The sequence below is a fragment of the Pezoporus flaviventris genome, unplaced genomic scaffold (assembly GCF_033815535.1).
Source record: "Pezoporus flaviventris isolate CSIRO_AGI_PZ_B2104156 unplaced genomic scaffold, CSIRO_AGI_Pfla_v1 ptg000037l, whole genome shotgun sequence".
NCBI classification, from domain to species: Eukaryota; Metazoa; Chordata; class Aves; order Psittaciformes; family Psittacidae; genus Pezoporus; species Pezoporus flaviventris.
This window is the reverse complement of record NW_026892585.1, coordinates 21,398,633-21,411,869: the sequence shown is the minus strand read 5'-3', so window position 1 is coordinate 21,411,869 and position 13,237 is coordinate 21,398,633. Positions and strand designations below refer to the sequence as shown.

Below are 13,237 nucleotides of genomic sequence, written 5' to 3'. Positions count from 1 at the left end.
AACCACACAGAGGTACAATTCCATGCCACAATGTTGCTGGGAGGAAACCTGCTGAACCAGCAAATCCCAGGCAGCCACCCCTTGGCCTTTCCCAGAGGTTACCAGCGCTCCAATGGAGTGGGCAGAAAAGCATGTGTCCAACTTCCCAGCTATGCTGCTTCAAAACAGGGCCATTTGCTGAAGCTGGCAAGGCTCGGGGCTGTGAAATGGAGCCATGAATTATTCCTGCTGTGAAGCAGCAGCCTCCTGCAGAGGACAGGACAATGCGTAGACTAAGAGAAGCAAAGGTAGATCCTTAAACCAAGCAGGTATTTCAGTATACATCTCCCATGCCCTTAACGCTATTGCATTGGACTTCTGGGTTACTTCTGCTTGTATATAGATGTTTTCACATCCACATAGCTTACTACTTGAGTAAGCATCAAAACTAGTTGTTACTCTAGCCTAACTGCACCAACATTACTGTACTGCTGCAACTGTGGAGGTATAATTAAAACAATACATTATTTACATTTTGACATAACAGGAAAAAATGGTTTTCATCATTTGAGCTTATCTGCAACTAGAAGGGCAGTCAAACCAAAACTTAACCTTTCTGACATGCTCCAGCACACATACATGAGCAACATCTGAGACCAAAACAGGGACAGACGCTGTCCTCAAACTCCTCAGCATGCTAGACCAAGACAGTGCATTACTAAGAGCAGCTCATGTCAACATTTCTGATGCTAGCATACGAAATTCAAGCTTATGGAATATTTAAGAACTGAGCATCACGGGTATCTTCTGAGGGGACAAATAAAATATACAGTTTAGCAAGCGTAATGCTTGCCTGAGCAGAATTTCTGTATTTCTGAATTGAATACCTGCCAGACAAAAGATGATAACACAGTGGGGAAGGTACTATGAAAAACTGACACACCTCTGGATTTCCTCTCCTTGTAATTCAGAGTCCTTGGCACTGAGTTTACATAAATGTTCTTTATATATATATATATATATATATATATATATATATATATATAAAAAATTGTTTTTAATAGGTGCATTTCAGTTTCCGCCGGTGCAGTCAAACTGGCAAACATCCCTCTGCCCCTTGCACAACAGGTGCAGCAGAATCTGGATGCTGGAAAGGAGTTCAGTGTCCTAAAGCCAAGCAGTGGCAACACTGCAACTGTGGCTCAGAGCACACCTCCACTCCCTGCCTAGAAGCGTAAAGATCAATAAAATATGACATTCACAAGAGACTGGAGATAGGATGAGTACCGTGACTGCAGAGCACATTTCCTGATATTCTGTTCTCCTATTCTCTACCTGCAGTGAATTTTCTTATTAAACCATTGGAGAGAGGAATGCTCATAATTTTACCTGTATACCATCTGTCGGTACACTGTAAGCAAACACATACATGCTAGCAGTACTTCCTATTCACCTGGTCTTATTTAATCCCTAGTTTATCAGTGACTTGGGTTTTTTTTGCCCAGCTAAACTGATCACAACTGATTGCAACATCTCAGTCTTACAAACAGGGAAAATATCAACTGTATTTTATACAGAATATGGCAAAAAGGAACTACTTTATTTCCCAAGAACTGGACAAGCAACCTTCAGCCCTGACACCCGATGTCCCAAGAAACTTAAGGCAAAGCTTATGCTTGAAAAAAGGAAGCAACTGTTTTCAACTGAGATTCTATTCCAGATGATCTATGACTAAAGCTACCATGCTTTAAGTAATTTTAAAATGTCTATATCATGATTATCCAATATCACACATAGACATATAAGTATGTTTCACAAAACAGTGTCCATTTATTGCAATTAGTAAAATATAATGTTACAGTGCTATTAGTTAGAAATAATTGGTTTCTTAGTATTTGCACGAGTCTGACAACTGTACAGCAGCACATAATTGCCCAAAACTGTAACATACTTAGGTAAGCTTTCCACAGAGTATGTTTGGTATGCCTTCCTTTACTTCCTTTTCTAAGGTCTGATCCTGTCATTAAATGGACCTCTTGGAAATTTTAGGAAATCTCTTTCCACACTTAACCCACCAGATATAACAAGTCTGTCATCCAAAGATGACAACCTATAATAATTAAAAAGAGTAACCTAAGAACTCAAGAAATGCTCTCTAAGAATACTCACCTCTGACCAATTTATGCCCAATGGGCAATTCCAGTACAGCGGGACATGGCCCATTTTGGAAAGCTCTCACACCACCAAGGCAGGAAGGACACCCCACTGTTTTCTGGCACCCCTGGCATTTGCAAAGCAGTTTCCCTGATCACTGCCTTCTATTGTTTCCTGAGATAAGCAGGGCCCCAGTGAACAATTAAAGCTTTCAATAAATAATCTGTAAGCACATTCATTTGATTTACTGTTATTTGATACAGCAGTTAGTTTCAATGGGGCAGTTACTATTGATCACATAAAGTACTACAGACAAACATGAAACACTTCCAGAACTCCATGGATTATTACTCTTTATCTGCCACTAATCTGCGTTACTTGTAATGGTTGTGAAATTTAAAATCAATAACAACAATTAGCGTTCTGTATACTTGCAGGAATGAATCATGTGAAATACATCGTTAAAAAAATGAAAGGCTGGGGAGCTTGCAAACATAAATGGCTTTTGCAAGTAGGAAACTCTAAAATAATTTATCCTGGTATTACAAAGCATCCAATAATGTGGGTAAAGAAAAGGAAAAAAAAATACAGGTATTTTAAATGCACCTGAAAGCATACACACAATTATAAAAGTGTATTGATAAGATTTCCATAATAAATCAAAGAGATTTCAGAGTACAACTTTCAACGAAGCTGGTGACAAAAAGGCACCAAAGTTTTCCTTAGAAAATTCCACTACACAACCTTGCTTCACCTCTATGGCAGTTTTGGGATGGTAATAACTGCAGGATTTGCCCCTGTGTAGGGAACTGGACACAGGAAAAGGTCTGACTTCGATTCCCACTAGCTTTTATTGGAGAGTATGTTGCCAGGAAAAAAAAAAAAAGGCATTTAAATGTAAGAAATGGAAGCAAAGTCAAATTAATAGAGCTGGAAACTGATTGCAAATGTTCTATGTTGAAAAACACCTTTCTCAGCTTCAAAGTCATATAAACTAGTTTTGAATCTAATGAAATGCATGGAAATAACAGTATTTTGAGATCTTTGTTAGAGTAATAATTCTAGATAATTAAAATGCAAAGCAATAAGAGAAATGTTTTATCATTAAACTGTAACCAGAGCCCTGTGTGAAATCATCCATTCAGAAGACTTTGTTTTTCATCAATTATTTGTTATTTATCTGATGTAAATATAAGAAGTCCTAATTAAAATGTATGACTCCTCATGCAGCTTCTTGTCATTAAGACCAATGAAAGCATTCTGAAGACCATAATGAAATAATTATGTTTGCCTTTAAGAATCCTCTTCAACAACACATGGCAGTACTACACTAAATTAAAACATCAGGAACTAAATTTCTCTTGCATCTATTTCCATTTTCACTAATTATACCCCCGAGCTTTCCAATAGACCAGGCCCTAAAATTCTTTTGAAGCTGAAACAGCCTAAGGAACAGCAGTCTTTTCATAGTAATGGACTTTGATGAAGAAACAAAGGTAATGCAGCCCTAGAAGCATTAATATTTCAAAAAGAGTTATCATGTGAGAGTATGTGTTTATATGAAAAACGGGGAAAAGACTGTCGGCAAAGAGCCAAATATGTGTTCCAGGGAAAGCGATACTCTGATTTAATCTCATTTAATTGCGTCATTCTTCCACACCTCTTTTCGTCAGAGTAGATTCTTGTTCTCGCACAGAAATTAAGGTTAGCAGAAGCAAAACACAGTGTCACTGGGCAGTATCAGGGTAACCAAGCTCTGCTTCCACATTCTGGTAAAGGTGAAAACAGGCCCTGTGAACAATTGCAGCGTTCATACGAGACTCTATTTCGGCAAGAGGGGCACACCTATTTTCCCAAACCGCCTCCAGACATGCAGCACTTCCTAACACATAGCTTGTGCTTCAACCATGAAGTCTTGCAGGACCTCTCAAAACACACAGAAAGAGAAGGATTTGGATAAGGGGGGTAAAAAACACCCAACCAACCCCCCCAAAAAGCACAGAAGGATATGAATCAGCTCTGACTTCTTGCAGGCAGCCAAAGGCTTCCTTCTGAAACTTCGAAGGGATCATGGATCCTTCTTGGCGTGGCCTCAGAGAAGTGAATGTGGCAATACACTCATACCTAACCTGCATAGCATGCGATGACATATGCAACTAGAAAAACACAGCCAGAATATGCTCTCTAAAAGGAGAGAGAAAGGCTGAGCTTCACTGGGGATGAGGACGAGGGAGAAGTATATTCTTCTGTTAGCTCCTTCATCAAAGACACTTTGAAGAAGTATCTGAAAGACACAGGAGATTTGCCATTTGTTCTGCATTCTACATCTTAATGTTCAAAGTCTGGGGTGAAACAGACGGATCTTTGAGAAAGACTGGTTTCCAAGACTTTCAGCCAGCCACTAAGGAGGATTTGACATATAACCTGATCCAGTAACTACTAAAATTTCTTCCTCGAATGAAAAGAGGAAACCCAACAGCAAAGCAATGCAAAGGAATACTCTGAAAGATGGGAGTGGGAAGAAAAATCTCCTCAGACCAAAAGCTGAAAGACGGAAGTATGAACAACTGCTTTAAAAAAAACAACCAACCTTCCCCTCAGGACCTTATCTTAACAATGAGAAAGGTCACACATGCCTGACTTTTTTAGCCAGCCCTTTGACTTGTGCCTCAAGCCAAAGTGTATATTGGTGGATCAGTACTCTGCTAGGAAGGGAAGGTTTGTAAAGGATTAGAGCAACCTAGAGAGCTGTGCAAAAAAACCCCAGAGAGTAGACGTCTGGGCTGCACAGGCATTTCCCTGCACCTGAACCAGGGTCTTGGGGAAAGCATCTATCTGCAGATCAGCTGCCTCGGCGGCTGCAACCCTTGACAAAGGAAGGTTTGGGCAGGTATCGCCAGATGGCACTGTGACACAGTTTCCTAGCTCCTTTTCCTTGGTGTGCAAGTGAATGATCAGTCTTGGAAAGACGGGCAACGCTGGTCTGCATGGTGGGATTTTGGGTACAAGGTGTGGAACTAAAAAGGCACTCGGCAGACCCAGAGAGGTGAGCTGCAGAGGAGCCCGCTCTCTGTTCTGGACTCTGCCAGAAGACAGTCTTTGAGTAATAGCACTGCGGGCATGAAGCTCCAAGACCCCTGAAAGCCAGAATACAGCTGCATTGCGCCTCAACAGCTCTATCCCAGATCAGGATTTGCAAAGAAGCAAAATAGTTAAAGCAACTCAGATGCTGCTACCTCCACGTATCATGCAGAGACCTGGGAATCCTCGTGGTGCTGGTCATCAGCTGGCAGAGGAGTGATTCTGGTACAAGACCAGAAAGATGACAGTGAAGTCTCTTGGGCAAAGAGGAGATACACACTTCTATGTGATGTGCTGCTGTGCAGGCAGCTTGGCAGAAAGGATCACTCAAGCGGCATAATGGCCAATGACCACTCAACCTCAAGCTGGATTCAGATTTAAAAATCATAGGATTTGAGAGATTTTTTATTACTTGACTGTTGTTTGGATTTGTGTTGGTTTTTGTGTTGTTTGTTTTTTTTTTGTGTTTTGGGTTTTATTGTTGTTTTTTTTTATTTTATTTTATTTTAATGGAACCATTCCTTCCATTGTTTGTATCTTATAGGCATAAATGGCTTTCTAGGATTGAAGCACCCTCTGAAGGAATTCTGAGTTAAATCAACCTGTGGTAGTTTTCTCTAGCTGGTGCAACACTGGCAACTTGTTTAATTGCTCCACACCTCTGCTATGTATCTTTAAAAGGAGAATGATCCTTCTTTATTTCTAAGAAGAAACGATGCATGCTCATTGTGCTGAATATCCAGCACAATGGCATGAGCTTTTACTGGTATTTCATAAAAGTACTCGTAAATACATAACACCAAAGGCTCACTCATACAACCACTCTCTGTCTGAAACTCTTATTAAAATCCAGGGTGGACGGCTGAGTGCATTTAAGTGCTCTTGTCTAAAAGACAAAAATATACTTAATTTGTCATTTTATTTTTCAAAGAGCCTTGCTAAAAATACAACATGAGCCTAGAGAAAAATATTATGGTTCAATGGAAAGAGACCCTCCAAACCACTAAAAGAAACTAAGCTCTGCTAAAAAAAATCTCTTTGTTGCCAGACATTTCTCTGCTCTTTTTCTTAGGGGGTGCACTTAGAGGGTAAAATGTAAGTCACTGAAAGTGCATAAAACGGAAATCCCTCCAAACTATGGATGGACTTTAACACCATGCCCTTAGTGGTGAAGATCCAGAACACTCTGAGAATTTATAAATACTCATTCAAGCTTTAACCTGTTAAAGCCATACAAGTGTCACTTGCATGTGTATATTTAACTTACATACTTTTGCAATACTCAGTTTATATATGATATAAGCATGGGAAAGAAAAATCACCTTGTCCGAGGGGAACAAAGGTGTATTATACACTCTGTGTCCAAGATTCTTTACACAGACTTGCTGGATTGTATTTCCATCTCTCTTAACAACAGTACTTGAAGAAACGGTAAGGCTCAAACAGGACGCTAAAAGAAAGTGGGGTCAGTTATATAAGGGCTGGCATTAGTTTGCTAAAAAGCTTTTTTCCTACCCACTCCTAAATAAAAGGACAAAGAAGTGAACATTGTGGGAATGTGTTTCCAAACCACATGATATCCTTATCAGATTGTCATGTACAAGGGAGGTTCTCACACAGGGACCCCATGCTGGTAACTGCTTCGAGCTGCCCCATCATATGATGCAAGTTCCCCACTCCTATTCAGATTACTAAAATGAGCTGAAGGAAGCTAGATTTTTCCCTCTTTTCTCCTCCTCAAAATAAGCACAATGCACAGTGACCACAATCATATTAATCTGCTGCCACTGGGACTCAATCCTGAGCAGCTGCTAATGATGAGAGAGTATATGAAGGGATAATTTTGCTATTAAAATCTATATTACCACAAGTTTGAAACCACTCAAATAAGTGATGGGTGGTCTTTAATGCAAGGAAGCAAACTGGGAATCAGGGAAATCCGAGGCAGACTATATACAGGGACAAAACCTCAGCTGACTTGTAAATGTAATGTTTTCATAAGCAAAGTCCTACTTTAAGTGTCTCTATTTCCACTGTTAACGTTCTGAACTCTGTCATTTAATTAGTTTTTCATACAGCTTGGGGATAGTGGGGAAGTCCTTTAAAAATTTTTAACATTTAATGAAGGTTCTAAATAGTATTTGGTCATTTCAATATGTTGCCTGTTTTTTAAAGTGCTGAGGGAGCTCCTAGATGCTCAGCATACTTGGAAATGAAGCCATGAAATGTGGATTTAGGATGCTAACTTTAGGCTACTGTTTCTGACATTCTTAACTTTTGAAACGTATTTGCTCATGCAAAGACAGATAATAAAATCCCAAACCTTAGATTATTTTTAAAGAGACAATTTAAACCCCACGTTTTTGGTTGAAAGTTGTTTGCTGATTACAATTAAGAGGAACAGCTAAGATTACTGTGAGTGAAAAACTGCACAGAAAAATCATTTCCACATGATACCAGTTTGTTTATTTTGTACCTAGAATATGGTTCTCATAAAAAGGCAGCAGCAGATGAAAGACATTACTCTTGGTTTGCCTGCTAGAAAATCCAGCTTTTCTGCCCTCCTGCCTATACCGTTTCTTGCAGTACAGAGAAAATGATTATTCTGTTACTTTAGAATAGTTTTGAGCATTTTGTGGCTTGTATTTTCATGGTTCCATTTGGTTTGAAAGGGCTTGGATTTCAGCAAGAAGTGGCATGGGTCACAGTGCAGGGGGACAGACTTCATGCACGTGAGCAAAGGTCAGAATCAATCATAGCTTTGTATTACCAGGCCTATTACTTTTGGCAGTTTTCCCTGCCAGAAGGGGCTAAAATATTTGCTTCCCAAAAGGACTAAATATCAATAGGGGGCAGGAATATAATCAGCTTCTCAACCACGCAGCAGTGAGAAATGAGGGAAACAGATCTCCTTGCCGTAGCCACTACGCCATCTAAACGTTAGATGCAACATTTTCAGCAAAAAGTTGAAAGATTTCACAGCACAGTGACTTGAAAAGGACAATAGGCCTATTTAGGCAATTATATTATGCAGGCTTTGTTATTAGGCAGCCCTGCTCAGTCCCAGAAAGTCTGGATAATCAAAAGTGTCTAAGTACAGGAAGGGGAAAAGTACAACCCCACCCTCCCACACAGCTGCTGCCAGGACCTCTGGATTTGAAGGGTAAAGTCTATTTACTGAAGCTCCTTGGCCATTTTATGCATCAACTGATATCGTTCCTCATGGGGCTGCCCGCTACCACCTAGCAAAGCTCTGGAAAGCCTTCTGAAACCACAGCTAATTTGTCCTCAGCTGCCCACCCCTGTAGATGCTGCCAGCCCCCTAAGGCAGAAACTGTGAGGGGGAGAGGGATGCTCCCCCCTACTCGCACGCATACCAGCACTGGTCCTCATGGCCAGACAGATCTCACAACTCATGGTAGCTGTGCTCTGCTTTTGAGGTCTCAATAGGACGGGGCCCGGCGCAGCTGACCGCGGCAGACAGCAGTCCTGAGTACAATGTCTTTTTCACAACCCCGCTCCCAAATCAAAATGCTGGCTGTGTAACACAGCCACACTTCACCGCCTGTGTAAAGGGCAGTATATAAATTAGACCTGAGCTAAAACAGTCACTTGGGATGTTTAGGAGAGGTAGAAGCATAACCGCCAACCGGGGCACCTCTCTCTCCATAGAGCCTGGTGCAGGCACGACATACGCATGGTTAAGGAAGACAGCTCAGCAGTAAGCAAGGATTTAAGTGGACGTGAGGATGACTAACTTTGCTGTCTGAAACATCTCTCTCTTTCAACTCCTTAACTTCACCACAGCCCTCTTCGAGGCAAAGCAGCACCACGACAGCCTGGCTTTGTTTTGACAAGTTGCACCTTGGCTGCACAGGTTCATTAGGCAAGCAGGGAGTCACCCAAAGATACACTGCTTCTCCTCCATGCTTACCCACTCAGACTTCACCAGCAAACACCTCTCATCATTTTTGCCTGCTGGAGTTTTTGACAGTGGTGTATGTCCGTTACAGTTTTCCTGTGCCTGCAGCATTTTCCTGATACAGGCTGACTGTATCAGGGTCCACCTAGAAAACAGTTGTTCTCATTTCAATTAATCTGGAAGAAAACTATGCATTTTTTTTAATGAAGGGGATCAGAAACAAACTCTCCTCATCACATATTTCAGGGTATTAAGCTAAGAGTATAAAAGTTTAAACAAAGACTGTATCCCTGAGCAAATCAGTCCTAGTGATTTAGCTGTGAGTTTATAGATGAACTTTAAAGAAAATAGCCTGGTTCAAGCAGATCTTGCCTTCTGGGCACTAGCAAACACACCTGCAGCAATTTGATACTCGGGAATGCAGATTACAAGTTCGTCACTTCAAATTGTTTGTTTTTAAACTCAGAAAGATGAAAGAAAATTAAGTACTGAGCATTTTTTTTCTGTTGAGCACAGATGTTTCCAGTGCTTGCAGGGAACAAGAATCTTTACTCAAAAGTTGCAATAATCCAGAATTCAGAAGGAAAATGCATGCCTTCTAGAGTCAGTCTTCATGAACTTTCTGAAAGTTAATACCTGATAGATCCTCTCCAGGAAAACACTTCCCACCAAACTGAAATAAGAACTGTATACTGTGTGAGTATATATATATATATACTCGACATCCTATTATGTTCTGCTGCCATATCCATAATATTCTTCTAAGTCTAATAACATGTGGTAGGGCAGTAGTTTTCTACTTGATATAATTAGCTGAAACACTACATGCTGCCAAACAAACTTACTCTTGTTTGGGGCCTGCTGATTTGGCTTTTTTGCCTGTTTAATTAATGAAGACTAATGAAGATTTTTTTAATAAGCTTTTCTAAGGCCAAATCACCAGTCCTTGCAGATCCTCTCTCATGGCCTGTCCTGTTCCCACTTCAGCAGTATTTAGTTAGCTCACATTTCACCAAAAGTTACTAGTTTTCTCTCAATATGTGTTGCTGCACTATGAGGGAGTAGAAAATTCTACCTTACTTGAAAAAACTCTGAATTGCTTGTTCTTGCAATATTTACTATTTTGCTGTCACGAGAATTATAAGTGTCTGATTTGATTAGTGACCTGATTTTTATCTTATGAGAAAAGGTGTGAGAATGACTCATGATTATAAGTGAGGCTGATTCTACTCTCATTTCTGAGTATTTCTTTGCATTTAACATTTCTTTGCAAATAAATAATTTCCTTTTAAATCCACAATATCTAATATCACATAAAACATAAAGAGCACAAAACTGGGTATTTTTGTGTGTGCTCTTAACACATCTTGCAACATACAGTGGCTAACGCTTGCACTGCAAACCCATAGCAGGTTTTTCCTCCCACAGGCGGTAGGAAAAAAATGCCACACAAGTTAAGGTCGTGTGTGTTGTGCCTTACGCTTTATTTTTACTTTGCAGACCCTCGCGGACTAGCAAATTCGTGATGCTGCAGGACTGTGCTTCATTAGTGAATCGTAATGGCATTAACATACTGAAGATGTACTGAAGTTGGAGACCTAAAGCATTCCGCCCTAACCCCTGCAATTTCCAGTTCTGCCAGCATCTGAGCTGAAACCCTGATGCTGTCTGAGATTGGTACTAGCCTGTTCAGAGTCTGCACTATCCATGTATTAGTCCCTTAACAACCATTTACCTTTTACTCTACAATCACATCTCTATCAAAGCAATATTTCTAAGGTCTAAAGCAATAGCTGCAGGTGTCCTGCTTTTATGGCAGAGCCAAAAATAAAACAACAAACTAAACCAAAAAACCTATCACATGTCTAGCACTTTCAAAATTTGGCTACAATTACACTGAATTAAATTACAGAGGTCTTCATAAAAACAGAGAATCAGGAAACACTCAAGTTAATGTTAAACATTTCTATCTTTGTATTTACAAGCACTGGAGCAACCTTTAAACCATGAAAAGTTTTCTGCACCACAGAAATTCTGGTTTTGTCATTATTTTTATGAGATGCAAGATAAAAATCTTACAAGTTGAGAGAATTTTAGTGTTTTATAATCCACTTACATGTATTTACCCATACACATGAAGTGCTTACAGTTTCATCAAAATTAAAACCAAAGCTGCTTCTAGAAATCAAAGAGAATTATTCATTTGGACCTTAACTAAACTGCTTTTCCACATTTCTATAACATTAACTTTCACAGTTCAAATTACAGCCAATGTATTATGATTCAGGTTTCGGCCTGATTTTAAATTCCCATGCAGTGAAGATTAATCCTACTGCTTACAAAGTTACAAGACTGGATTCCTGAATGCATTTTCCTGTATTTTTTTATTTACTCTTGTTAATAGGAGTTCTTTGATTAACTAAACTTTGCTGTTATCAACACTTGTCTCTTATCACAGGCCCTAGGCAAATGACATATTTACCACTCATTCCATTCTGATAAGGGTAATCCTGTGTTTAACTTGCCCAAGAACAACCACCATATATTTTGTTTTTAAGAATCCTGCTTCTAGGTATTAACAGCATACAAGAGAATGAGAAGGGCGTTTTGAAGCCAGAAGTTATTTAAAGAACATTTTGCGAACGTAAGCTTTTTAACAACAGCATATGCCTCCTACTCCAGGAAAGTTTATTTAATTCCAGGTTCCATAATATTACCACTGAAGTTATACTAAAATTTAAACTATGGAAAGAGGAAAATACCTTTCTAGTAAAACATCTGTTTGAGTTTTTTTTTTTTTGTTTCCCCTAACTGAAGCTCACCCATAGCTAGAAACATTTTAATATAAAAGCTTTGCTTTGTATCTTGTTTGAAGCATTTTGAAAACAGCACGGAGAAAATAAACATCCCATGTTGAACTTCACAGCTCATTTTAGTTTTAAAGACATCAAAACATTTGCAGTGTGGTAGGCTGGTAGTCACTGAGTTTTACAATTCTCTTTTCATTACTCAACCCACACAAACGTCATATGGTGACTGAAAACTTTTAAGCACAGTGAAAAACACTTTCACAAAACATTTTTTTCTGTTCCACCCTCCACCCCTTTGAAATAAACCTTACTGAAGGAAAAACTACCTAATTCCTAGGTAACTTTTTAACGTCCTGCAGAACAGTTTCAAAAAGCATTACACAGTTAATGGTGGACTGAAGTGCCTGTGAGTGTGCTAAAAACGTTTTGATAGATAGCCAAGTCATTTATCTACATCACCGTCAGAGCAGTGAAGCATCCTGCAAGCTTTTATAAGCTGTATAAGGTAATGCTTTCTGGCACTTTTTGTCATTTCTCAAACTTTAAACGGAGGTGATAAAATACTGCCATTGTTAACCATCTATGTACTTCAGCAACAAAACAAGACCCTATAATACAATAATGCATTTTCAGAAGTGTCCTGCCACTAACTCTCCCTCCTCCGTTACCAGTGCGACGCTGCCTGAATCTCAAGGTAGAGAAGTAATTGATGGTTAAACTCAAAGGGTGTTCACAGTAAGTAGTTTTCTAGCAAAACAGCAACTTCTTAGAGCAACAAAGTGAAGAGGAAAGGTGGCAGCAAGGTCAGTACAAAGAAATATTGCCTTTTCTTAGGAAACTTAAAACTACTGTCTGATTTTTGGAATGGCATCTACCCAATGCAATTCCATGCCTTTTCAAGAACTGTTCAGAGCAGTATTTTAATTGCTTGGCTGCTCTGCTAAAATGCACTTTGAGACAACACGCATCTAGATTATCAGAGGCATGATAAAATTAGATTAAGGAGACACAGAAAAAAAACCCCTACCACAGAGATGTTATGTAAATTTGTCCACTGGTTGGAGTTTTGCAAGTTATTTGCTCTATTACATTATAATTTTATGTGTTCCTGCTTGGCTCCACAACTGTTGTTAGGATCAATATGCTCCATGAGAAGGGATAAACAAAAAGCAGTCTGGTGTTTCTTTGCTTTTTTCTTCCTTGGCAAAAGGAGAAAAAAAGCTTGCAAACCACATTTTACACAAAACCTCCCCCCCCCCCCCCCCCCCCCCATTATCCCTGTGCTTAATTA

The 13,237-nt window shown here is 39.5% G+C and overlaps 1 protein-coding gene across 9 annotated transcripts in view; it reads right to left on the bottom strand.

The window, feature by feature from the left end:
• Positions 1-13,237, bottom strand: part of RARB (retinoic acid receptor beta) — a 325,364-nt gene that overhangs the window by 82,877 nt on the left and 229,250 nt on the right. The gene's annotated exons all lie outside the window — the stretch shown is intronic.